The sequence below is a fragment of the Geotrypetes seraphini genome, chromosome 14 (genome assembly GCF_902459505.1).
Source record: "Geotrypetes seraphini chromosome 14, aGeoSer1.1, whole genome shotgun sequence".
In the NCBI taxonomy this organism is placed as follows: domain Eukaryota; kingdom Metazoa; phylum Chordata; class Amphibia; order Gymnophiona; family Dermophiidae; genus Geotrypetes; species Geotrypetes seraphini.
The window spans coordinates 23,474,800-23,502,153 of record NC_047097.1 but is presented as its reverse complement, the minus strand read 5'-3'; the positions used below and the strand labels follow the sequence as shown (position 1 = coordinate 23,502,153).

Genomic DNA, 27,354 nt, shown 5'->3' with positions numbered 1-27,354 from the left:
CTTCTTTTCATGTGGAATGAGCCAGAGAGGAAATAGGTTTTAAATTTTTTATTTCTGTTTGGGCCATATGTTTTGGAGCATCTGGTTAAAGATAATTGAAATAGACAGCTGAGAAAGAGTTCATTCAGCTTATTGCAAGATGTGTTGACACAGAAACGATGAAGAAATGCAGACATCGACTGTCCCCAGGTACAAACCGCTTGATCAATAAACAGTGATTTGTTTCATTTCACAGGCAGAAGGCAGAGACACATGAAATGTTTCCTTTTCAGCTTCAGAAATAGTGCTAGTGTCCTTATCTTACCTCTTCCCAACTGCATTTTTTTTACAAAAGGGGCTGATCTTGGGATCCCCTGGTGGGAGAATACAACACTCAGGTTCTCATCTAACCGTGTGCTCTGCAATATGGCCACTGCTCGCTCCCAGACTGCTCTGTGGAAGCAGCCTAGCTCTCAGGGAATTGAAGTCGATAGAGCACACATAACTTATACATCTATTACAAACACTTGTTCTTATACAAGAAACTGAGCAGATGCTCACATAATATCAGGGCAGAACACATTCACAGCTTTGGGGGTGGGTGGGAGAAGGTCATTGACCAGATTGGGTACCTTTTTGGCACTTATTCGTTGTTCAAACAGATCTAGCTCCAGAGGTCCAAATTGTGCCCTGGACGTATTCTAAAATGTTCAATTATTGCAGAAAGATCTCCATAAGAACATAAGCAATGCCTCTGCTGGGTCAGACCTGAGGTCCATCATGCCCAGCAGTCCGGTCATGCGGCAGCCCAACAGGTCTAGGACCTGTGCAGTAATCCTCTTATCTATACCCCTCTATAACCCTTTTCCAGCAGAAAATTGTCCAATCCTTTCTTAAACCCCAGTACTGTACTCTACCCTATTACGTCCCTCTGGAAGCACATGTCCAGATCATAAGCCCGTCCTAGGCCCAGCCAAACCACACCTTGAGATTTATATACACTGCAGCTGAACAGCATAGAATCTGTCTAGAAAATGAGTTTCAAAAATAAACACTTGGAAGGGGTTGGTGAGAAAAACACCTGTATCTGCCTCTTTTTTGGATGGTTTCTTTTTTGACAATGAGCTGCTTAGTCTACTTCATGTATTTTTTTAATGGTAATTGAATTATGGATGGATGAGAAAGATGTGCAAAATAGAGATTAACTATGGTCTAAATATTTCCAATTGACTCTATTGCTGAGAAGTTTTTAATTGATGTCAATTCAGGCCCTTTTTGTACAGTGCTGCTTTGCGAATTTGCGGTCGGAGGTCCTGGTCATTCACAGTATTTTCCGACCGCGAACCGCCAACCAGGAGAGGACAGCTGGAAAGACAGAAGAGGGTAGCCGGAGTGCTGGCGAGTGAAGGAAATCACTTGCTGTATGCTCCGACCGCTTCTTCCTGTACTAAAGTCGGCTTCACCAATCAGGAGCTGCTGTGAAACGCAGCGCCTGATTGGTAAGGCCCGACTTTAGTTTCTGTATGTGTCAATCAGCCTTGTGATTTGATTTTAGATTTGGGAAACTTTGCTTCCTTCATTTACTTCAGGTCCATTAAAATCAATGAGGGAAGCAATTGCTCACCCTAACGGTAGGACTTTCCGTCCATTTTTATTGAATTGTTTTTAACTTGTTAGCAGGCAGGCATCTGCCACAGAGGCAATAGAATTCCAAGACTCAAGGGTGCCATGATGACCTCACAGCAGCAAAAGAGGGTCAAAGGGTCTCAATGCCGACATGAAGACTCCAAGCCACTACGAGAGATACAAAGAGGTGCCGGTCATGGAAAAACACCAGGAGAGGGATAAAGCAGCCCCAACACTCGTGGTTGCACCCCAAAACATTGCAGACAAAAGGCGTGGGAATAGTGCTAGCACGCCAGGGAACCCTGACTGGGACGTAAGGAGCTACAGATGAACACAAACCAAAGTGCAGTTTAAAGGTAAGGTTTAATAGCACTTAACATGTCACAAACAGTAAGGTTTGAACCACTCCTGGGCCCATGTTTTAGAAGTCCTATTCATAATTTGCAGGTGTATATTAAATATCCAAGTAAAACCTGATTTTAGCAAAGTGGGGTAACAAATAACAGAGACAACGACTATAAAAGTTTGGAGGGGTAAATTTGGGTGGCTTTCATTTTGAAAGTTTTGTGTATTGTAGGATCAGTAGAAAGGGACTATACAATTTTTTTCCACAACTGTGATGTTTTTCATGTTCTCCAGCCTAAAAACCCCACAAGTGCCTAAAAGGTACTTAATTACTTTTTTTTATCGATAAATGTGTTAAAAGACATAATTTGTCCGTATCTGAGGCCGAAATTTTGCAGAATTATGCAGTTGATATCCCTCTATCTTGTGGTATAAATAAGCAACATATCCCACCTTTTCTCTCAATAGGTCACATATGGTCATTCCAAGTCAAGTGGTCCAGAGCTCCCCACTTGACCATCTCAGAAATTGATGAAATTTTTTCAGGGACCTCTAATGAAGATATACAGAGTCTGGGGACCCCTTTAAGCAGAGGCTTCCCCTGTGTCTTAATATCAGACTATGGACTTTTCCTCCAGGAATTTGTCCAAACCTTTCTTAAAACCAGCTACGTTTTCTGTCTTTATTACAACCTCTGGCAATGCGTTCCAGAATGTAACTATTCTCTGAGTGAAAAAGTATTTCCTCCTATTGATTTTAGAAGTATTTCCCTACAATTTCATCGAGTGTCCCCCTAGTCTTGGTAATTTTTGATGGAGTGAAAAATCGATCCACTCCACTCAGGATTTTGTAGACTTCAATCCTGTCTCCCCTCAGCCTTCTCTTTTCCAAGCTGAAGAGCCCTCACCTTTTGAGTCTTTCCTTGAAACTGGACCAGATGAAATAGGATTTCCCACATGTGTAAATATTTACTACATGTACAGTGCAAAAGGATGTGGTTTGGGTGGTGATTGGAAGAAACCTCTTAACGCAGTTTAGTAAAAGTTAGCAATAGCTTAGAACAAGTTTGTGTCTGAAGTGCTTAAAGTATTTAATGTTTGCCTAATATTGAAATAATTCTAAAAACTGGTCCCAAGGATTTTGGATAAAGGATCTTGTAACTGTATAGAAAGAACAGAAGAGATTCCAAAACAGAGCCCTAATGCACGCTGACTGATAGGTGGATAGCAGTGGAGAAGGATCTATCAGAGCATGAATTAAACATGTGATGGGAAAGATAAGAAGAAAGCCAAGACAGAACCCAAATGTGACAAGGAGTAGATGATGATCAAAAGAGTCAGATGCAACAGATAAAGGATAAGGGCATAAAAATGATGTGTGGAAAGGGGAGATTGAAGTGACTTAATAGGGAACTCAAGATCAATTTGTTAATTTTATGGAAGTACTCAAGTCATAGTCTGGGCAGAAAGTAAAGAGATAGGGCCTTGTATGTGGAGGCAGAAATGGCGAGAGTTGGGGGCAAGCAGTTTGTTAAATGGGTGTTTGGCAAGTGCAATAGCAAGACTGGAAGGAGGTCAGCAAGAATTTTGAATGTATGAAGACAGCAGGGGCATGGGATTTTAATCACAGGAATATATGTAGCAGATTCAGGTCAGCAAAGGATGGCGTTTTATACACCTGATAGGATAGAGAATATCTCAAGCAGAGGAGAGTTTGGGGTTATGAAAGTGCAAGAGGCAATAGCCTGAAGATTCCTAATGTGTTGATGGTGATTTGGAAAGACTTTGTGGTTAAGTGTGAAAGCCATTAGATGATGGTCAGATAGAGTCAAACTGAGATGGAAAAGTCTAAGAGTGAAAGGTAGCCATGTGAATGAGTAGGGGTAGTAGAAGAAAGTATTTGAACGAGAAGGTTAAAGCAAAAACTCTAAGAGATAAGTCAGAGAAGTAAAAGGTTTCATTTTTATTCATCCAGGCTGCACTTTTCAGAGTGAATGGAATGGCATATGGTGGAAAGACCATCCATCAAAGGTAGGCCTATGACAGTTTCGCTTTCCCCCTATTCCCTCATAACCTCAGAGCTGAAGGAGAAGCCCTTCTGTCCTTTATCTGTTTCGTGCCATGGCTGTTTTTATCCTTCTGAACCTATCTCCCATCTACTAGCCCCCAAATATATCGAAGCTTTTTTAAAGAATGTATCACACTCCCAAACTTCAGTATATCCTTAAAGTTCTATCACACTTCCAAGCAACAAAACCTTTTCACTTCCAAATAGCAAAACCATATACTTTTCAAAGATCAATCAGAACAACAAACCATACTTTAAAGATACACGTTTTCACCACTCCCTCGCTGGTCCCTACTCCAACTGGAAACGCTTGTAGAAGAAGAAGAGGAAGTAAAATCATCTTGGCTGATGGAAGAGTTTAATACACTCCTAAACTTTCATACACTTCCAAAGAGCAAAATATGTGGTAAATCATTGTGGTCTACTTCACTTGTCTCCGTGAACACCAAGAAGAAATATTTAAGTAATGTCAATTTATCTTCATCATCCTCTGTGTATTCTCCTTCATCTCTGAGTCTTGGAAAGACTTTTTTAGCCTTCCATCAGGCTCCATCATCACTAAAAGAGTTTCACCTGCTTGGTTGATCATATTAAGTACGAGGGCGAATCAAAAACTAAAGGCAAAATACATTTAATTGCTTTAATAGAAGTAACTGTGAGCAATTGAACATATCACTTTTCCACATAGTCCCCATGCATTTGTTGTATAATTCAACAAGTTTCTGCATTCCTGCAGAAAAGAAGCTTTTCGGCTACTCCCAAAGCACTACTTTCTTTACTTCATCATGCTTTGTCTTTTGCTCTCTGGGTCATAGTGATGCGTCCATGTCTCGTCACCAGTGACAATTCTCTCCAGAATACTCGGATCTTCTTCCTACCATCTCAGGAACTGGGTCACGACCTCCACACGTTGTTGCTTATGCTGATCGGTAAGCTGTTTGGGAACCCATCGTTCACAGATTTTCCTCTATTCCAAGTCATCAAGCATTATGGCAAATGTAGATCCGTAGCTAATATCCAAATTTATAGCCACTTGAGACACCGTTATCTGTCAGTCTTCTCTAATCAAGGCATCGCCCCTATCAGTGTGCTCTCGTGTGTGCAATGTTGATGAGCGACCATGACGCTTTTTGTCGGTTACACCTGTTCTTCCCACTTTAAACTTTTCTACCCACACTCAAACCTTTCATTGATTCAGAGTGCTATATCCATACTGAGTCAATATCTGACAGTGAATTTCCACAGGTTTCACTCCCTCTACCCAAAGAAAGCGCACTACTGCATGTTGTTCTTCGTTGGTACAATCTTACAATGGAGCATCCATGTTTCTGACCTCATGCCTGCCACATGCTGCTTGCACCAGCCTCGGCCCCTTTCTGACATCATTTCCTGGGCACCGAACTAGGAGGTGAGATCAGAAGGGAGCTGAGGCTGGCTCCAGCAGCAGTGGGATTGATGATGCTTACGCAGGCCGAATCTTTCAAGAGGTACGTGGGGACAGGCGTTCAAGTAGCATCTTCAATGTGCTGCTTGCGCCAGCCTCGGCCCCTTTCTGACATCATTTCCTGGGCACGGAACTAGGAGGTGAGATCAGAAGGGAGCTGAGGCTGGCTCCAGCAGCAGGGGGTTGATGTTGCTTTCGCAGGCGAAACTCTCAAGAGGTACATGGGGACAGGCGTTCAAGTAGCATCTTTCATGTGCTGCTTGCGCCAGCCTCGGCCCCTTTCTGACATCATTTCCTGGGCACGGAACTAGGAGGTGAGATCAGAAAGGAGTTCAGGCTGGCTCCAGCAGCAGGGGGTTGATGATGCTTAAGCAGGTGAATCTTTCAAGAGGTACGTGGGGACAGGCGTTCAAGTAGCATCTTCCATGTGCTGCTTATGCCAGCCTCAGCCCCTTTCTGACATCATTTCCTGGGCACGGAACTAGGAGGTGAGATCAGAAGGGAGCTGAGGCCGGCTCCAGCAGCAGGGGGATGATGATGCTTACGCAGCCGAATCTTTCAAGAGGTACGTGGTGACAGGTGTTCAAGTAGCATCTTTCATGTGCTGCTTGCGCCAGCCTCGGCCCCTTTCTGACATCATTTCCTGGGCACGGAACTAGGAGGTGAGATCAGAAAGGAGTTGAGGCTGGCTCCAGCAGCAGGGGGTTGATGATGCTTACGCAGGTGAATCTTTCAAGAGGTACATGAGGACAGGCGTTCAAGTAGCATCTTCCATGTGCTGCTTGTGCCAGCCTCGGCCCCTATCTGACATCATTTCCTGGGCACGGAACTAGGAGGTGAGATCAGAAGAGAGCTGAGGCCTGGCTCCAGCAGCAGGGGGATGATGCTGCTTACATAGGCGAATCCCTCAAGAGGTACTTGGGGACAGGCGTTCAGGTAGCATCTTCAACGTGCTGCTTGCGCCAGCCTCGGCCCCTTTCTGACATCATTTCCTGGGCACAGGAACTAGGAGGTGAGATCAGAAGAGAGCTGAGGCCTGGCTCCAGCAGCAGGGGGATGATGCTGCTTTACATAGGCGAACTCCTCAAGAGGTACATGGGGGACAGGCGTTCAAGTAGCATCTTTCATGTGCTGCTTGCGGCAGCCTCGGCCCCTTTCTGACATCATTTCCTGGGCACGGAACTAGGAGGTGAGATCAGAAGAGAGCTGAGGCCGGCTCCAGAAGCAGGAGGATGATGATGCTTACGCAGCCGAATCTTTCAAGAGGTACGTGGGGACAGGTGTTCAAGTAGCATCTTCAACGTGCTGCTTGTGCTTGCGCCAGCCTCGGCCCCTTTCTGACATCATTTCCTTGGCACGGAACTAGGAGGTGAGATCAGAAGGGAGCTGTGGCCGTCTCCAGCAGCAGGGGGATGATGCTGCAAACGAGGCAAATCTTTCAAGAGGTACTTGGGGACAGGTGTTCAGGTAGCATCTTCCATGTTCTGCTTGTGCCAGCCTCGGCCCCTTTCTGACATCAATTTCCTGGGCACGGAACTAGGAGGTGAGATCAGAAGGGAGCTGAGGCTGGCTCCAGCAGCAGGGGGTTGATGATGCTTACGCAGGTGAATCTTTCAAGAGGTACGTGGGGACAGGCGTTCAAGTAGCATCTTCCATGTGCTGCTTGTGCCAGCCTCGGCCCCTTTCTGACATCATTTCCTGGGCACGGAACTAGGAGGTGAGATCAGAAGGGAGCTGAGGCTGGCTCCAGCATCAGGGGGATGATGCTGCTTACATAGGCGAATCCCTCAAGAGGTACTTGGGGACAGGCGTTCAAGTAGCATCTTCAACGTGCTGCTTGCGCCAGCCTCGGCCCCTTTCTGACATCATTTCCTGGGCACGGAACTAGGAGGTGAGATCAGAAGGGAGCTGAGGCTGGCTCCTGCAGCAGGGGGATGATGATGCTTACGAGACAAATCTTTCAAGAGGTACTTGGGGGCAGGCGTTCAGGTAGCATCTTCCATGTGCTGTTTGCGCCAGCCTCGGCCCCTTTCTGACATCATTTCCTGGGCACGGAATTAGGAGGTGAGATCAGAAAGGAGCTGAGGCTGGCTCCAGCAGCAGGGGGATGATGTTGCTTACGCAGGCGAAACTCTCAAGAGGTACATGGGGGACAGGCGTTCAAGTAGCATCTTTCATGTGCTGCTTGCGCCAGCCTCGGCCCCTTTCTGACATCATTTCCTGGGCACGGAACTAGGAGGTGAGATCAGAAGGGAGATGTAGGCCTGTCTCCAGCAGCAGGGGAGATGATGCTGCTAACGCAGGCGAATCTTTCAAGAGGTACTTGGGGACAGGTGTTCAAGGTAGCATCTTCCATGTTCTGCTTGTGCCAGCCTCGGCCCCTTTCTGACATCATTTCCTGGGCACGGAACTAGGAGGTGAGATCAGAAGGGAGCTGAGGCCTGCTCCAGCAGCAGGGGGATGATGCTGCTTACGCAGGCGAATCATTCAAGAGGTACTTGGGGACAGGTGTTCAGGTAGCATCTTCCATGTTCTGCTTGTGCCAGCCTCGGCCCCTTTCTGACATCATTTCCTGGGCACGGAACTAGGAGGTGAGATCAGAAGGGAGCTGAGGCTGGCTCCAGCAGCAGGGGGATGATGATGCTTACGCAGCCGAATCTTTCAAGAGGTACGTGGTGACAGGTGTTCAAGTAGCATCTTTCATGTGCTGCTTGCGCCAGCCTCGGCCCCTTTCTGACATCATTTCCTGGGCACGGAACTAGGAGGTGAGATCAGAAAGGAGTTGAGGCCGTCTCCGGCAGCAGGGGGATGATGATGCTTACGAGACAAATCTTTCAAGAGGTATGTGGGGACAGGCGTTCAAGTAGCATCTTCGATGTGCTGCTTGTGTCAGCCTCGGCCACTTTCTGACATCATTTCCTGGGCACGGAACTAGGAGGTGAGGTCAGAAGGGAGCTGAGGCTGGCTCCAGCAGCAGGGGGATGATGTTGCTTACGCAGGCGAATCTTTCAAGAGGTACGTGGGGACAGGCTGTTCAAGTAGCATCTTTCATGTGCTGCTTGCGCCAGCCTCGGCCCCTTTCTGACATCATTTCCTGGGCACGGAACTAGGAGGTGAGATCAGAAAGGGGCTTGAGGCCGGCTCCAGCAGCAGGGGGATTGATGATGCTTACGCAGGTGAATCTTTCAAGAGGTACGTGGGGACAGGTGTTCAAGTAGCATCTTCCATGTGCTGCTTGTGCCAGCCTCGGCCCCTTTCTGACATCATTTCCTGGGCACGGAACTAGGAGGTGAGATCAGAAGGGAGCTGAGGCTGGCTCCAGCAGCAGGGGGATGATGTTGCTTACGAGACAAATCTTTCAAGAGGTACTTGGGGACAGGCGTTCAGGTAGCATCTTCCATGTGCTGCTTGTGCCAGCCTCGGCCCCTTTCTGACATCATTTCCTGGGCACGGAACTAGGAGGTGAGATCAGAAGGGAGCTGAGGCTGGCTCCAGCAGCAGGGGGATGATGCTGCTTACGCAGCCGAAATCTTTCAAGAGGTACTTGGGGACAGGCGTTCAAGTAGCATCTTCAATGTGCTGCTTGCGCCAGCCTCGGCCCCTTTCTGACATCATTTCCTGGGCACGGAATTCGGAGGTGAGATCAGAAGGGAGCTGAGGCCGTCTCCTGCAGCAGGGGTAGATGATGCTTACGAGACAAATCTTTCAAGAGGTACTTGGGGGCAGGCGTTCAGGTAGCATCTTCCATGTGCTGTTTGCGCCAGCCTCGGCCCCTTTCTGACATCATTTCCTGGGCACGGAATTAGGAGGTGAAATCAGAAAGGAGCTGAGGCTGGCTCCAGCAGCAGGGGGATGATGTTGCTTACGCAGGTGAAACTCTCAAGAGGTACATGGGGGACAGGCGTTCAAGTAGCATCTTTCATGTGCTGCTTGCGCCAGCCTCGGCCCCTTTCTGACATCATTTCCTGGGCACGGAACTAGGAGGTGAAATCAGAAGGGAGATGTGGCCGTCTCCAGCAGCAGGGAGATGATGCTGCAAACGAGGCAAATCTTTCAAGAGGTACTTGGGGACAGGTGTTCAGGTAGCATCTTCCATGTTCTGCTTGTGCCAGCCTCGGCCCCTTTCTGACATCATTTCCTGGGCACGGAACTAGGAGGTGAGATCAGAAGGGAGCTGAGGCTGGCTCCAGCAGCAGGGGGATGATGATGCTTACGCAGCCGAATCTTTCAAGAGGTACGTGGTGACAGGCGTTCAAGTAGCATCTTTCATGTGCTGCTTGCGCCAGCCTCGGCCCCTTTCTGACATCATTTCTTGGGCACGGAACTAGGAGGTGAGATCAGAAAGAAGTTGAGGCCGTCTCCGGCAGCAGGGGGATGATGATGCTTACGAGACAAATCTTTCAAGAGGTATGTGGGGACAGGCGTTCAAGTAGCATCTTCAACGTGCTGCTTGCGCCAGCCTTGGCCCCTTTCTGACATCAATTCCTGGGCACGGAACTAGGAGGTGAGATCAGAAGGGAGCTGAGGCTGGCTCCAGCAGCAGGGGGATGATGTTGCTTTCGCAGGCGAAACTCTCAAGAGGTACATGGGGACAGGCGTTCAAGTAGCATCTTTCATGTGCTGCTTGTGCCAACCTCGGCCCCTTTCTGACATCATTTCCTGGGCACGGAACTAGGGAGGTGAGATCAGAAGGGAGCTTAGGCTGACTCCAGCAGCAGGGGGATGATGCTGCTTACGCAGCCGAATCATTCAAGAGGTACTTGGGGACAGGCGTTCAAGTGGCATCTTCAACGTGCTGCTTGCGACAGCCTCGGCCCCTTTCTGACATCATTTCCTGGGCACGGAATTCGGAGGTGAGATCAGAAGGGAGCTGTGGCCGTCTCCTGCAGCAGGGGGATGATGCTGCAAACGAGGCAAAACTTTCAAGAGGTACTTGGGGACAGGTGTTCAGGTAGCATCTTCCATGTTCTGCTTGTGCCAGCCTCGGCCCCTTTCTGACATCATTTCCTGGGCACGGAACTAGGAGGTGAGATCAGAAGGGAGCTGAGGCCTGCTCCAGCAGCAGGGGGATGATGCTGCTTACGCAGGCGAATCATTCAAGAGGTACTTGGTGACAGGCGTTCAAGTAGCATCTTCCATGTGCTGCTTGCGCCAGCCTCGGCCCCTTTCTGACATTATTTCCTGGGCACGGAACTAGGAGTTGAGATCAGAAGGGAGCTGAGGCCGGCTCCAGCAGCAGGGGGATGATGATGCTTACGCAGCCGAATCTTTCAAGAGGTACGTGGTGACAGGCGTTCAAGTAGCATCTTCCATGTGCTGCTTGTGCCAGCCTCAGCCCCTTTCTGACATCATTTCCTGGGTACGGAACTAGGAGGTGAGATCAGAAGGGAGCTGAGGCCGGCTCCAGCAGCAGGGGGATGATGATGCTTACGCAGCCGAATCTTTCAAGAGGTACGTGGTGACAGGTGTTCAAGTAGCATCTTTCATGTGCTGCTTGCGCCAGCCTCGGCCCCTTTCTGACATCATTTCCTGGGCACGGAACTAGGAGGTGAGATCAGAAGGGAGATGTGGCCGTCTCCAGCAGCAGGGAGATGATGCTGCAAACGAGGCAAATCTTTCAAGAGGTACTTGGGGACAGGTGTTCAGGTAGCATCTTCCATGTTCTGCTTGTGCCAGCCTCGGCCCCTTTCTGACATCATTTCCTGGGCACGGAACTAGGAGGTGAGATCAGAAGGGAGCTGAGGCCTGCTCCAGCAGCAGGGGGATGATGCTGCTTACGCAGGCGAATCATTCAAGAGGTACTTGGGGACAGGTGTTCAGGTAGCATCTTCCATGTTCTGCTTGTGCCAGCCTCGGCCCCTTTCTGACATCATTTCCTGGGCACGGAACTAGGAGGTGAGATCAGAAGGGAGCTGAGGCCGGCTCCAGCAGCAGGGGGATGATGATGCTTACGCAGCCGAATCTTTCAAGAGGTACGTGGTGACAGGCTGTTCAAGTAGCATCTTTCATGTGCTGCTTGCGCCAGCCTCGGCCCCTTTCTGACATCATTTCCTGGGCACGGAACTAGGAGGTGAGATCAGAAAGGAGCTGAGGCCGTCTCCAGCAGCAGGGGGATGATGATGCTTACGAGACAAATCTTTCAAGAGGTACTGTGGGGACAGGCGTTCAAGTAGCATCTTCGATGTGCTGCTTGTGTCCAGCCTCGGCCCCTTTCTGACATCATTTCCTGGGCACGGAACTAGGAGGTGAGATCAGAAGGGAGCTGAGGCTGGCTCCAGCAGCAGGGGGATGATGTTGCTTTCGCAGGCGAATCTTTCAAGAGGTACGTGGGGACAGGCGTTCAAGTAGCATCTTCCATGTGCTGCTTGCGCCAGCCTCGGCCCCTTTCTGACATCATTTCCTGGGCACGGAACTAGGAGGTGAGATCAGAAGGGAGCTGAGGCTGGCTCCTGCAGCAGGGGGATGATGATGCTTACGCAGACAAATCTTTCAAGAGGTACTTGGGGACAGGCGTTCAGGTAGCATCTTCCATGTGCTGCTTGTGCCAGCCTCGGCCCCTTTCTGACATCATTTCCTGGGCACGGAACTAGGAGGTGAGATCAGAAGGGAGCTGAGGCTGGCTCCAGCAGCAGGGGGATGATGATGCTTACGCAGGCCGAAATCTTTCAAGAGGTACGTGGGGACAGGCGTTCAGGTAGCATCTTCCATGTGCTGCTTGTGCCAGCCTCGGCCCCTTTCTGACATCAATTCCTGGGCACGGAACTAGGAGGTGAGATCAGAAGGGAGCTGTGGCTGGCTCCAGCAGCAGGGGGATGATGTTGCTTTCGCAGGCGAAACTCTCAAGAGGTACATGGGGACAGGCATTCAAGTAAGCATCTTTCATGTGCTGCTTGCGCCAGCCTCGGCCCCTTTCTGACATCATTTCCTGGGCACGGAACTAGGAGGTGAGATCAGAAAGGAGTTGAGGCTGGCTCCAGCAGCATGGGGTTGATGATGCTTACGCAGGTGAATCTTCAAGAGGTACGTGGGGACAGGCGTTCAAGTAGCATCTTCCATGTGCTGCTTGTGCCAGCCTCGGCCCCTTTCTGACATCATTTCCTGGGCACGGAACTAGGAGGTGAGATCAGAAGGGAGCTGAGGCTGGCTCCAGCAGCAGGGGGATGATGCTGCTTACGCAGCCGAATCATTCAAGAGGTACTTGGGGACAGGCGTTCAAGTGGCATCTTCAACGTGCTGCTTGCGCCCAGCCTCGGCCCCTTTCTGACATCATTTCCTGGGCACGGAATTAGGAGGTGAGATCAGAAGGAGCTGAGGCCGTCTCCTGCAGCAGGGGGATGATGCTGCTTACGAGGCAAAATCTTTCAAGAGGTACTTGGGGACAGGCTGTTCAGGTAGCATCTTCCATGTTCTGCTTGTGCCAGCCTCGGCCCCTTTCTGACATCATTTCCTGGGCACGGAACTAGGAGGTGAGATCAGAAGGGAGCTGAGGCCGGCTCCAGCAGCAGGGGGATGATGATGCTTACGCAGGCGAATCATTCAAGAGGTACATGGGGACAGGCGTTCAAGTAGCATCTTCCATGTGCTGCTTGCGCCAGCCTCGGCCCCTTTCTGACATCATTTCCTGGGCACGGAACTAGGAGGTGAGATCAGAAGGGAGCTGAGGCCGGCTCCAGCAGCAGGGGGATGATGATGCTTACGCAGCCGAATCTTTCAAGAGGTACGTGGTGACAGGCGTTCAAGTAGCATCTTCCATGTGCTGCTTGTGCCAGCCTCGGCCCCTTTCTGACATCATTTCCTGGGCACGGAACTAGGAGGTGAGATCAGAAGGGAGCTGAGGCCGGCTCCAGCAGCAGGGGGATGATGATGCTTACGCAGGCGAATCTTTCAAGAGGTACTTGGGGACAGGCGTTCAAGTAGCATCTTCCATGTGCTGCTTGCGCCAGCCTCGGCCCCTTTCTGACATCATTTCCTGGGCACGGAACTAGGAGGTGAGATCAGAAAGGAGCTGAGGCTGGCTCCAGCAGCAGGGGGATTGATGATGCTTATCGCAGGCTGAATCTTTCAAGAGGTACATGGGGACAGGCGTTCAAGTAGCATCTTCCATGTGCTGCTTGCGCCAGCCTCGGCCCCTTTCTGACATCATTTCCTGGGCACGGAACTAGGAGGTGAGATCAGAAGGGAGCTGAGGCCGGCTCCAGCAGCAGGGGGATTGATGATGCTTACGCAGGCTGAATCTTTCAAGAGGTACGTGGGGACAGGCGTTCAAGTAGCATCTTCCATGTGCTGCTTGTGCCAGCCTCGGCCCCTTTCTGACATCATTTCCTGGGCACGGAACTAGGAGGTGAGATCAGAAGGGAGCTGAGGCCGGCTCCAGCAGCAGGGGGATGATGATGCTTACGCAGCCGAATCTTTCAAGAGGTACGTGGGGACAGGTGTTAAAGTAGCATCTTCAACGTGCTGCTTGCGCCAGCCTCGGCCCCTTTCTGACATCATTTCCTGGGCACGGAACTAGGAGGTGAGATCAGAAGGGAGCTGAGGCTGGCTCCAGCAGCAGGGGGATGATGCTGCTTACATCAGGCGAATCTCTCAAGAGGTACTTGGGGACAGGCGTTCAAGTAGCATCTTCAACGTGCTGCTTGCGCCAGCCTCGGCCCCTTTCTGACATCATTTCCTGGGCACGGAATTAGGAGGTGAGATCAGAAAGGAGCTGAGGCTGGCTCCAGCAGCAGGGGGATGATGTTGCTTACGAGACAAATCTTTCAAGAGGTACTTGGGGACAGGTGTTCAGGTAGCATCTTCCATGTGCTGCTTGTGCCAGCCTCGGCCCCTTTCTGACATCATTTCCTGGGCACGGAACTAGGAGGTGAGATCAGAAGGGAGCTGAGGCTGGCTCCAGCAGCAGGGGGATGATGATGCTTACGAGACAAATCTTTCAAGAGGTACTTGGGGACAGGCGTTCAGGTAGCATCTTCCATGTGCTGCTTGTGCCAGCCTCGGCCCCTTTCTGACATCATTTCCTGGGCACGGAACTAGGAGGTGAGATCAGAAGGGAGCTGAGGCTGGCTCCAGCAGCAGGGGGATGATGATGCTTACGCAGCCGAATCTTTCAAGAGGTACGTGGGGACAGGTGTTCAAGTAGCATCTTCAACGTGCTGCTTGCGCCAGCCTTGGCCCCTTTCTGACATCAATTCCTGGGCACGGAACTAGGAGGTGAGATCAGAAGGGAGCTGTGGCTGGCTCCAGCAGCAGGGGGATGATGTTGCTTACGCAGGCGAAACTCTCAAGAGGTACATGGGGACAGGCATTCAAGTAACATCTTTCATGTGCTGCTTGCGCCAGCCTCGGCCCCTTTCTGACATCATTTCCTGGGCACGGAACTAGGAGGTGAGATCAGAAAGGAGTTGAGGCTGGCTCCAGCAGCAGGGGGTTGATGATGCTTACGCAGGTGAATCTTCCAAGAGGTACGTGGGGACAGGCGTTCAAGTAGCATCTTCCATGTGCTGCTTGTGCCAACCTCGGCCCCTTTCTGACATCATTTCCTGGGCACGGAACTGGGAGGTGAGATCAGAAGGGAGCTGAGGCTGACTCCAGCAGCAGGGGGATGATGCTGCTTACGCAGCCGAATCATTCAAGAGGTACTTGGGGACAGGCGTTCAAGTGGCATCTTCAACGTGCTGCTTGCGACAGCCTCGGCCCCTTTCTGACATCATTTCCTGGGCACGGAATTCGGAGGTGAGATCAGAAGGGAGCTGTGGCCGTCTCCTGCAGCAGGGGGATGATGCTGCAAACGAGGCAAAACTTTCAAGAGGTACTTGGGGACAGGTGTTCAGGTAGCATCTTCCATGTTCTGCTTGTGCCAGCCTCGGCCCCTTTCTGACATCATTTCCTGGGCACGGAACTGGGAGGTGAGATCAGAAGGGAGCTGAGGCTGACTCCAGCAGCAGGGGGATGATGCTGCTTACGCAGCCGAATCATTTCAAGAGGTACTTGGGGACAGGCGTTCAAGTGGCATCTTCAACGTGCTGCTTGCGACAGCCTCGGCCCCTTTCTGACATCATTTCCTGGGCACGGAACTAGGAGGTGAGATCAGAAGGGAGCTGAGGCCGGCTCCAGCAGCAGGGGGATGATGATGCTTACGCAGCCGAATCTTTCAAGAGGTACGTGGTGACAGGCGTTCAAGTAGCATCTTCCATGTGCTGCTTGCGTCAGCCTCGGCCCCTTTCTGACATCATTTCCTGGGCACGGAACTAGGAGGTGAGATCAGAAGGGAGCTGAGGCCGGCTCCAGCAGCAGGGGGATGATGATGCTTACGCAGCCGAATCTTTCAAGAGGTACGTGGGGACAGGCGTTCAAGTAGCATCTTCCATGTGCTGCTTGTGCCAGCCTCGGCCCCTTTCTGACATCATTTCCTGGGCACGGAACTAGGAGGTGAGATCAGAAGGGAGCTGAGGCCTGGCTCCAGCAGCAGGGGGATGATGATGCTTACGCAGCCGAATCTTTCAAGAGGTACGTGGGGACAGGCTGTTCAAGTAGCATCTTTCATGTGCTGCTTGCGCCAGCCTCGGCCCCTTTCTGACATCATTTCCTGGGCACGGAACTAGGAGGTGAGATCAGAAGGGAGCTGAGGCTGGCTCCAGCAGCAGGGGGATGATGCTGCTTACATAGGCGGATCCCTCAAGAGGTACATGGGGACAGGCGTTCAAGTAGCATCTTCCATGTGCTGCTTGCGCCAGCCTCGGCCCCTTTCTGACATCATTTCCTGGGCACGGAACTAGGAGGTGAGATCAGAAAGGAGCTGAGGCCGGCTCCAGCAGCAGGGGGTTGATGATGCTTACGCAGGTGAATCTTTCAAGAGGTACGTGGGGACAGGCGTTCTAGTAGCATCTTCCATGTGCTGCTTGTGCCAGCCTCGGCCCCTTTCTGACATCATTTCCTGGGCACGGAACTAGGAGGTGAGATCAGAAGGGAGCTGAGGCCGGCTCCAGCAGCAGGAGGATGATGATGCTTACGCAGCCGAATCTTTCAAGAGATACGTGGGGACAGGTGTTCAAGTAGCATCTTCAACGTGCTGCTTGCGCCAGCCTCGGCCCCTTTCTGACATCATTTCCTGGGCACGGAACTAGGAGGTGAGATCAGAAGGGAGCTGAGGCTGGCTCCAGCAGCAGGGGGATGATGCTGCTTACATAGGCGAATCCCTCAAGAGGTACTTGGGGACAGGCGTTCAGGTAGCATCTTCAACGTGCTGCTTGCGCCAGCCTCGGCCCCTTTCTGACATCATTTCCTGGGCACGGAATTAGGAGGTGAGATCAGAAAGGAGCTGAAGCTGGCTCCAGCAGCAGGGGGATGATGTTGCTTACGAGACAAATCTTTCAAGAGGTACTTGGGGGCAGGTGTTCAGGTAGCATCTTCCATGTGCTGCTTGTGCCAGCCTCGGCCCCTTTCTGACATCATTTCCTGGGCACGGAACTAGGAGGTGAGATCAGAAGGGAGCTGAGGCCTGGCTCCAGCAGCAGGGGGATGATGATGCTTACGCAGCCGAATCTTTCAAGAGGTACGTGGGGACAGGCGTTCAAGTAGCATCTTCCATGTGCTGCTTGCGCCAGCCTCGGCCCCTTTCTGACATCATTTCCTGGGCACGGAACTAGGAGGTGAGATCAGAAGGGAGCTGAGGCCGGCTCCAGCAGCAGGGGGATGATGATGCTTACGCAGCCGAATCTTTCAAGAGGTACGTGGGGACAGGCGTTCAGGTAGCATCTTCCATGTGCTGCTTGTGCCAGCCTCGGCCCCTTTCTGACATCATTTCCTGGGTACGGAACTAAGAGGTGAGATCAGAAAGGAGTTGAGGCCTGGCTCCAGCAGCAGGGGGTTGATGATGCTTACGCAGCCGAAATCTTTCAAGAGGTACGTGGTGACAGGCTGTTCAAGTAGCATCTTTCATGTGCTGCTTGCGCCAGCCTCGGCCCCTTTCTGACATCATTTCCTGGGCACGGAACTAGGAGGTGAGATCAGAAAGGAGTTGAGACTGGCTCCAGCAGCAGGGGGTTGATGATGCTTATGCAGGTGAATCTTTCAAGAGGTACATGGGGACAGGCGTTCAAGTAGCATCTTCCATGTGCTGCTTGCGCCAGCCTCGGCCCCTTTCTGACATCATTTCCTGGGCACGGAACTAGGAGGTGAGATCAGAAGGAGTCTGAGGCCTGCTCCAGCAGCAGGGGGATGATGATGCTTACGCAGGTGAATCTTTCAAGAGGTACTTGGGGACAGGCGTTCTAGTAGCATCTTCCATGTGCTGCTTGTGCCAGCCTCGGCCCCTTTCTGACATCATTTCCTGGGCACGGAACTAGGAGGTGAGATCAGAAGGGAGCTGAGGCCGGCTCCAGCAGCAGGAGGATGATGATGCTTACGCAGCCGAATCTTTCAAGAGGTACGTGGGGACAGGTGTTCAAGTAGCATCTTCAACGTGCTGCTTGCGCCAGCCTCGGCCCCTTTCTGACATCATTTCCTGGGCACGGAACTAGGAGGTGAGATCAGAAGGGAGCTGAGGCTGGCTCCAGCAGCAGGGGGATGATGCTGCTTACATAGGCGAATCCCTCAAGAGGTACTTGGGGACAGGCGTTCAGGTAGCATCTTCAACGTGCTGCTTGCGCCAGCCTCGGCCCCTTTCTGACATCATTTCCTGGGCACGGAATTAGGAGGTGAGATCAGAAAGGAGCTGAAGCTGGCTCCAGCAGCAGGGGGATGATGTTGCTTACGAGACAAATCTTTCAAGAGGTACTTGGGGGCAGGTGTTCAGGTAGCATCTTCCATGTGCTGCTTGTGCCAGCCTCGGCCCCTTTCTGACATCATTTCCTGGGCATGGAACTAGGAGGTGAGATCAGAAGGGAGCTGAGGCTGGCTCCAGCAGCAGGGGGGTGATGCTGCTTACGCAGCCGAATCTTTCAAGAGGTACTTGGGGACAGGCGTTCAAGTGGCATCTTCAACGTGTTGCTTGCGCCAGCCTCGGCCCCTTTCTGACATCATTTTTTGGGCACGGAATTCGGAGGTGAGATCAGAAGGGAGCTGAGGCCGTCTCCTGCAGCAGGGGGATGATGATGCTTACGAGACAAATCTTTCAAGAGGTACTTGGGGGCAGGCGTTCAGGTAGCATCTTCCATGTGCTGTTTGCGCCAGCCTCGGCCCCTTTCTGACATCATTTCCTGGGCACGGAATTAGGAGGTGAAATCAGAAAGGAGCTGAGGCTGGCTCCAGCAGCAGGGGGATGATGTTGCTTACGCAGGCGAAACTCTCAAGAGGTACGTGGGGACAGGCGTTCAAGTAGCATCTTCCATGTGCTGCTTGTGCCAGCCTCGGCCCCTTTCTGACATCATTTCCTGGGCACGGAACTAGGAGGTGAGATCAGAAGGGATCTGAGGCCTGCTCCAGCAGCAGGGGGATGATGCTGCAAACGCAGGCGAAATCTCTCAAGAGGTACTTGGGGACAGGTGTTCAGGTAGCATCTTCCATGTTCTGCTTGTGCCAGCCTCGGCCCCTTTCTGACATCATTTCCTGGGCACGGAACTAGGAGGTGAGATCAGAAGGGATCTGAGGCCTGCTCCAGCAGCAGGGGGATGATGCTGCTTACGCAGGCGAATCTTTCAAGAGGTACATGGGGACAGGCGTTCAAGTAGCATCTTCCATGTGCTGCTTGTGCCAGCCTCGGCCCCTTTCTGACATCATTTCCTGGTCACGGAACTAGGAGGTGAGATCAGAAGGGAGCTCAGGCTGGCTCCAGCAGCAGGGGGATGATGTTGGTTTCGCAGGCGAAACTCTCAAGAGGTACATGGGGGACAGGCGTTCAAGTAGCATCTTTCATGTGCTGCTTGCGCCAGCCTCGGCCCCTTTCTGACATCATTTCCTTGGCACGGAACTAGGAGGTGAGATCAGAAGGGAGCTGAGGCCGGTTACAGCAGCAGGGGCATCAAGCTGCTTACACAGGTGAATCTTTGAAGAGGTACGTGGGGACAGGTGTTCAAGTAGTATCTTCTACTTGCTGCTTGCGTCAGCCTCGGCCCCTTTCTGACATCATTTCCTGGGCACGGAACTAAGAGGTGAGATCAGAAGGGAGCTGAGGCCGTCTCCAGTAGCAGGGGGATGATGCTGTTTACATAAATGTATTCTTGTACTTGAGCATTTTTCCCTGTCTATCTAATGTACCTGGGGCAACGGAGGAATTAAGTGACTTCCCAAGGTCACAAGGAGCAGCGTGGGTTTGAACCCACAACCTCAGGGTGCTGAGTCTGTAGCTTGAACCACTGTGCCACACTCTCCCTCAGGGGTCTTGCTGTGTTGAAATGTTCCCCTACACAGTTCTATGGGAGGACTCTGTATCTATTAATTCTACAGCTAAAAACTTAACAGGAAAAAGAAAGTTTTGGAGCAGCTTGTGTTATTTGAAATCAGCTTGACCTTCAGCATCCATGTTCTTGATGCAGAAACTATGGGAACAAATATTTTTATTATTGCATTCCCGGTGGCAGCATATTGAAGAAGGATGAGAAAGCTCAGGTTGTAGTTTTCCTTCTTGTGACATCATCAGGCAATTTTTGGACCATTGTCTGATGCTCTCCTAACCAGGAGCTAAGGGAGAAAATATTTTTATCTTTACCCTTTTAAGTGGTTGCATATTGAAGATGGATGAAAATGTTCAGGTTATAGTTGTCTTGCTTGTGACATCATCTGGCAACTTCTGGCCCATTGCTTCATGATCTCCTGAGCAAAAAAAATGCAGCCTCACCATTGGAATCAATCCTCACTGTGCTGACCTATTTGGGAAGAAATTTTTATTTTTGCCCTTCCATAGTTGCTTATTGAAAGATGGATTGGAAAGTTCAGGTTGTATCTTCCCTGCTTGTGACATCATCAGGCAATTTCTGGCCCATTTTTTCATGATCTCTTGAGCAGGGAGAATACAGCTCGAGCTTTAGCATCCATGTTCTTTCCAAAGGAGCCAAGGGTAGAAATATTTTGTTTTGTTTTTGCTCTTCCGGTGGTTTCTTATAGAAGATGGATGGGGAAATTCAGGTTGTGTCTTCCATCTTCAGGCAATTTCTGGTCTATTGCTTCATGATCTCTTGAACAGGGAAAATACAGTTTGAGCTTTAGCATCCATGTTCTTTCCAAAGGAGCCAAGGGTGAAAATATTTTGTTTTGGTTTTGCCCTTCCAGTGGTTTCTTATAGAAGATGGATGAGTAAATTCAGGTTGTGTCTTCCCTGCTTGTGACATCATCAGGCAATTTCCGGCCCATTGCTTCAAGATCTTTTGAGTAGGGAGACTACAGCTTGAGTTTTAGCATCGATGTTCATAGTGCTTTACTTTGAAAAATCACATTATTGTTCTTTCTATTGCAAATGCAAGCAGTGTCTCACTTCTGGCTCACCACACAATTGTTTCCCACGTATTCACCTTTATAGGACCCCCAGGGATCCCTGAAGAAGACTTTTTGTTGAAACGCGGACCGTGTTGGGTCCTGTATCCCTAGCGTACTAGGTCCTTTAAAGTTTTTATGTGGATGATTTATTTTTATGTGGATGGAATTATTTTATGTGGATGATTTCAGTGTACCTTTGGAACTTTGACACTTTCAAATAAAGTCCATTTAGGAACATTGTCACTCCAGAGTGTTTTTGGGTTTCTCTTATATTTTATAAACCTGGAGCTGTATTATAGCCCTGCTGGCCTCAATACACCTCTAGAGTATGCATGTGTGTACATGTGAGTGTGCAAGTGTATGTGAAAGTGTGAAGGCACCTGCTTCTCCCACAGTGGTGTCTCAGTAAAGATGGCACTTTCGGTGCCACTGTTTTCTTCTAGCCAAGTAAGGCAAGGGAAGGAGAATAGGTGCCTCCAGGTATGAATGTGTGTGAATGCCATAAGACATGGGAATGGACCTTGACATGGTTCTGTTGCTCATATTTAAGGAAAATGTGCTAACGCATTCCCGATTTGTGTTGTGTTCTGCTTATTTTGTAGAAGTAGGTCTGTAGTTTCAGAACTGAGTGCTTTTAGAAATCTTGAGTAAATATCATCTGGTCTTGATGATTTGTTACTTATGAAACACAAATGCAGAAGACTCGTCTGAGTAAAGTCTGGGAAACAAACCTCTCATGTCTTATCCTGTTCTAGGCAGCCTTAAGAGTGGCAGAAGATGGACAGAAAAGAGGAGGAGGAGGACAGGAAAGGAAAGGAAGGAAGCAAAGACTCAGGTGGAGACAGCCACTACAAAAAATGCGTAACTATCTCCGCAGATGCTCCATCAGTGTTGTGAAAGCCTACAGGATGTACTGAATAGAGCAGATTGTTTTATTCAAGTAGTGGTTAAGCGCAACTGACCAGGGAATCTTCACTGTGGGTTTTTTGTGTTGTTTTTTTTTTCAGGGCCTCTGACTTACTAGCCATTTCAGCAAAGGGTTTGTCAGAGCTGGTACCGACAGTATTGGAACGGAGCTGTACCCTTGGGTTTTCCTCTTCCTGGTACATCCTCCTCTTTGCCTGGCTCTTGAAGCTCATCATAGATACCATTCAACTCTGGAGTGGACAACCTGTGATGGCCATGATTGCGCTGCCCTTCCAATGCCAATCTGACTGGTTCCTCAGGTCTCGACCTCATTTTGAAAACTGCAAGGGATGCAGAATACCATAGGTATGCATATGTGTTATATAGTGATTGTAAGGCCAGGACTTTAGCCCAGTGACAGCTTGTAATAAATACACTTGCTCACTTCATAAAACCTTAACACCTGGGTTTCCATCTGTCCTACTCTTCCATCAAAACAGAGATGGCAGCTCCTGTCTACTCTAGAACCCTTCCAGTCAAGTATCAGAGATTAAGAAGGGTAGCATTGTCTTTTAAAGCATAATTGGAGGTTGACCCCAGGGATGGTGGAATCGCCCACAATCAACAGGATTTGGTGCTTAATTTATGGCAAATTCATATAACTGAAAGGTTCCCCTTTCATTTTTCCTGAGGTGATTCCATTTCTTCAGAAAGTCTTCATAATCTAGGTTATTATGAAATACAATGAATGCTCTTCCAGACTCAGGGCAACTTTATAAAGTATATGCTCACAGTTACATGCTGACTATGCATATGTCATTAGACCCCCCCACAAACCCCAAACCCCCACCCCCCCCAAAGCTCACATAGACCCCCTCCCACAGTAGCTTTTTTTGCAAGGCTAGGTTGGAGCAGGGCGCTCTACACAAGTGCCTGACCGTGCCACTGGTGTCTAAGGGTAAGGAAGGATCTATATTTCTACTATGACTAAGTATCTTAATAAAAAAATTTGTCCTGCGACTTAGCCTGTGTTTTAGATTTTGGCCCCTTATGTGATTGAGTTTGACACCCCTGTTCTAGAGAGAGGATAAGGATTTTAACCTCTTATCTTTATAACCTCTTATATTTATAAATTTGAGACTTGGTTTAGAAAATAACAACAATAGAAGTTATGTACCCATATCTTTCTGTAAATTGGTTAAAATACTGGTGAATATTATATGGGGTGTGAATTGTCTTCATAAAATGGAGTTACTATTATGATACGATGGATGTAATCTTCCATAGGCTTTTGCTGACGCTGGTTAAGCCAACAGAACATGCTGACAATTATCAATTGTACGGCAGAGCTGACACTGAGCAGAGTGTTAGGTTAAACTTTTGACAGATAAGCTCTTTAGGATAGGGACCTTCTATAGCGACAGTAGTTCATTCAAATGGAAAGTTTAATTTTCTCATTTAGATATTAATGAATTTGCAATTTAATAGTTGTGGTATTTCACATCTTTTATTTATGAATTTACAATTATTACAGAAACACGTGGGTAAGTGATTACAATGCCACTGAATGAACTGTCTCCAGATATGGAATGCCTTCAGAGATAACTACAGATAAGGTAAGCTATTTCTGAATTATGTTACTACAGGAATTAATAGATTCCTCATTGATTGGGCACAAATTAAAACCCGTATATTAATTTTATTTTGGTAATTTGATGGAAGAGCGAACTACTAATTAATAAAGAAAAATGCTGGCTTAGTATAAACCTTATACCATTGGAGTCTGAACATCATAGAAACATAGAAAGATGACGGCAGAAAAGGGCCAAGGCCCATCAAGTCTGCCCACTATAGACCCTCCCCTTAAGATTAGCTAGTGTTTTGCCCTGACCCTCTTAGGGATCCCACATGGGCGTCCCATTTATTCTTAAAATCTGGCACGCTGCTGGCCTCGATCACCTGCACTGGAAGCCCGTTCCACCGATCAATCACTCGCTCCGTGAAGAAATACTTCCTGGTGTCGCCGTGAAATTTTCCGCCCCTGAGTTTGAGCGGGTGCCCTCTTGTGGTTGAGGGGCTTCTAAGAAGGAAGATGTTATCTTCCACTTCTATACGTCCGGTGACGTATTTAAACGTCTCAATCATGTCTCCCCTCTCCCTGCGCTCCTCTAGAGTGTAGAGCTGCAAATTGTCTAGTCTTGCTTCGTACGGGAGACCTTTAAGCCCTGAGACCATTCTGGTGGCCATTGTTTGGACCGACTCGACCCTCTGCACGTCTTTGCGGTAGTGTGGCTTCCAGAATTGCACGCAGTATTCCAGATGAGGTCTCACCATGGCCCTGTACAATGGCATAATGACAGCAGGCTTTCTGCTGACAAAACTTCTACGGATGCAACTCAGCATCTGCCTTGCCCTTAAGGAAGCCTTCTCCACCTGATTGGCAGATTTCATGTCTGCACTAATGATTACTCCCAAATCTCGTTCCGCTGAAGTCCTGGTCAAGGTCTCCCCGTTCAAGGTATAAGTTCTGCACGGGTTTCTGTTATTCTCATTGCTTTTCTATTTTACACCTAATCTCTCTTTCTTTGGATATGGCAGGGAGGACGAGGAGTACCAAGACTACCATCCAGTTCATCACGCCAACGTCCGGCGAGATCCAGGGGATGGTGCAGAAGGAGAAGGATGGCACTGGACGGAGGGCAGAGGTTGCTGTGCAGACCGAGACCGCCCCCCTAAACCACGTCACAGTTTCTACGCAGACAGAGGAGATGGAGCAGCTGAACAAGGACATCCTACTGGAACTATGGAGTCTCAGGGAGGAGGTGCAGCGCTTGAGGAGCATCAGGGAGGATGAGGTTTTCATCGACGAAGCCATCAAGGAGGTTTCCCATTTGGCAGAGCTGACCCATGACAGATCCATCCTCGAGACACCCAGGTCTCCAGTTATAAATTCCACGATCGGGGTGCAAGAAATGATAGGAGATACCGGTCCCTGGCAGCTGGTAACCTCCTCCACGGGAAAACGTAGAAAACCCCCCCCCCCCTTTTCTCACTTCCTTTTTCTTCTTTTTGTCCCAAACAGGGCAGCTCTACTTCTTCACCACAACTCAATCTGAACAACAGATACCACGTCTTGCAGGATATACTACCGAGGAGGTAGCGGAAGAAGCTCGGGAAGACACCCAGCGCACAACTTTGACTCCAAACCACGCTGATCATCCCCCCCGGAAGGAGCGCAGAGTGGTAGTCATCGGGGACTCCATGCTGCGAGGAACCGAGGGTCCAATTTGTAGACCAGATTTGCAGTCGAGGGAGGTCTGCTGTCTCCCTGGAGCCAGGATTCGTGACGTCACCACCTCTCTCGATAAAATACTAAAACCTACTGACCACTTCCCTATGCTTCTTATCCATATAGGTACAAACATCAGACACCAATATGTGCCAGCTGTATTACCTAGAATTACTATGACGCTTGAGGAGCATCAGGGAGGATGAGGTCTTCATCGACGAAGCCATCAAGGAGGTTTCCCATTTGGCAGAGCTGACCCATGACAGATCCATCCTCGAGACACCCAGGTCTCCAGTTATAAATTCCACGATCGGGGTGCAAGAAATGATAGGAGATACCGGTCCCTGGCAGCTGGTAACCTCCTCCACGGGAAAACGTAGAACCCCCCCCCCCCCCCTTTTCTCACTTCCTTTTTCTTCTTTTTGTCCCAAACAGGGCAGCTCTACTTCTTCACCACAACTCAATCTGAACAACAGATACCACGTCTTGCAGGATATTACTACCGAGGAGGTAGCGGAAGAAGCTCGGGAAGACACCCAGCGCACAACTTTGACTCCAAACCACGCTGATCATCCCCCCCGGAAGGAGCGCAGAGTGGTAGTCATCGGGGACTCCATGCTGCGAGGAACCGAGGGTCCAATTTGTAGACCAGATTTGCAGTCGAGGGAGGTCTGCTGTCTCCCTGGAGCCAGGATTCGTGACGTCACCACCTCTCTCGATAAAATACTAAAACCTACTGACCACTTCCCTATGCTTCTTATCCATATAGGTACAAACATCAGACACCAATATGTGCCAGCTGTATTACCTAGAATTACTATGACTCCATTTTAAATTACCCCTGGAAGATGGAAGCCCCTTGCCTTTTGGTCACTTGGAAATTGTATTAATGTGGTTTTGCTTCTGATTATGTTGTAGATGGTAGAAGCTGAGGACTGCAGATTGCATCAGGCAGACAGGGGACCGATCCAGACTGCATACATGAAATCTATGGACAGTCATATTTCTCTGACCTTTTATGACTCCAATCAAAAGGACACATGCATACCTTTAAAGCTTCACAAGACATCAAGATAATAACTTTGGTTTACTCCTGATCACGCTCACTCCTACGGTTGAGAATTTGAGAAGCAGAGAGACTGTTGCGAATCTACCGTCAGAAGAGTTACCAGCTAGTCCACACCTTCCTTTACATTTTTATTGTTATTATATTGTCAATTGTTTTCATATGTTTTATGATACATTATTGTTAAGAGATTTTACTCTATTTAGGTGTTAATGTTGGGTTTATGTAATTTATCTGTTTTTTCACATTTTTCTCTTAATTATGTAACTCTTGTGTTTATATAATTTAACAAACCTGTATTATGGTTTAGAAACACTTGATTTATGATTGCTTTTCTCCCAAAAAATACACCTATACCATGCAAGCTATTTATAGTAGCACTGCAGATCTTCAAAGGATCCTCTACAGGTATTGCCAGGAACTATTTGTTTATCCTGTATTTATATGTACTGTGACACCTGTAGTAGGTTATAGGCCTGGCACACATGTGGCAGTGCTTTACATTTTTATTATTATCTTGAGTTGTTTTAACGATTTAATTTTATTTTGAGAATTTGGTTCTTGCACCGCACTCAGAGAAGAAGAAATATGTCCTGTGTACATTCATTGCTCGCATCACCTTTATGCATGTATTTGGGTTTCATAGGGTTTACACTTTGCATTTATTCTACACCTTAGTGCATTCAATTCTAGGTTACTATGCCCAATACTTCTGGGTATAGAGAAATATTCTAAGTTTAGTAATATTGAGGTTCTCTTATTTTAGGGATATCTAAGGATTTTGATGTGCCTTACATATCTAAGTTTTAATCTTTTCTAGTTGCGATACTGTCTTTCTTTGCATTTTCCTGACCTTTATACCCCAAGAGTGCCGGTGTGTCCAGAGTATCTCTATAACCTGTGCTTCCTTGGAAGCTCTTCTGTTTGTACTTATGTTTACTTGGCCAGCAAATTCACATAAATTACTTGGAGAAGGCTTTATCTAGGACAGTGGATAGGATTTGCTTGGTTTCTCAGCTGCGAAATCAAGCATACCATGGGTACTCTTTAAGCAATTTGTTGGTTAAACTGGACTTAGGGAAACTAAATAGATCATATATTTACCTTATGTATACATTTTCCATTCTTCTTTGTTTAAAACACAGTGCGGTTTTCCCGAGCTGTTCGCTGCGTTGCCCTAGCAAGCTAATTAATGCTAGACCTCGCAGTTTGGCTTGGGGAGAT

The 27,354-nt window shown here is 49.0% G+C and overlaps 2 long non-coding RNA genes across 3 annotated transcripts; both read left to right on the top strand.

The window, feature by feature from the left end:
* Window positions 1–24,619, top strand: LOC117348455. 2 transcript variants are annotated; one of them, XR_004536989.1, is made up of 7 exons: window positions 1–189; window positions 1,657–1,961; window positions 3,925–3,980; window positions 21,625–21,730; window positions 21,877–22,141; window positions 23,310–23,391; window positions 24,374–24,619. It is a non-coding gene; the product is annotated as an uncharacterized LOC117348455 (long non-coding RNA). The 2 variants fall into 2 exon arrangements; XR_004536990.1 differs by lacking the exon at window positions 3,925–3,980.
* Window positions 24,620–25,272: 653 nt separating this feature from the next.
* LOC117348457 lies at window positions 25,273–26,465 on the top strand. Its single transcript, XR_004536991.1, has 3 exons — window positions 25,273–25,351; window positions 25,500–25,833; window positions 25,983–26,465. It is a non-coding gene; the product is annotated as an uncharacterized LOC117348457 (long non-coding RNA).
* Window positions 26,466–27,354: the final 889 nt, after the last annotated feature.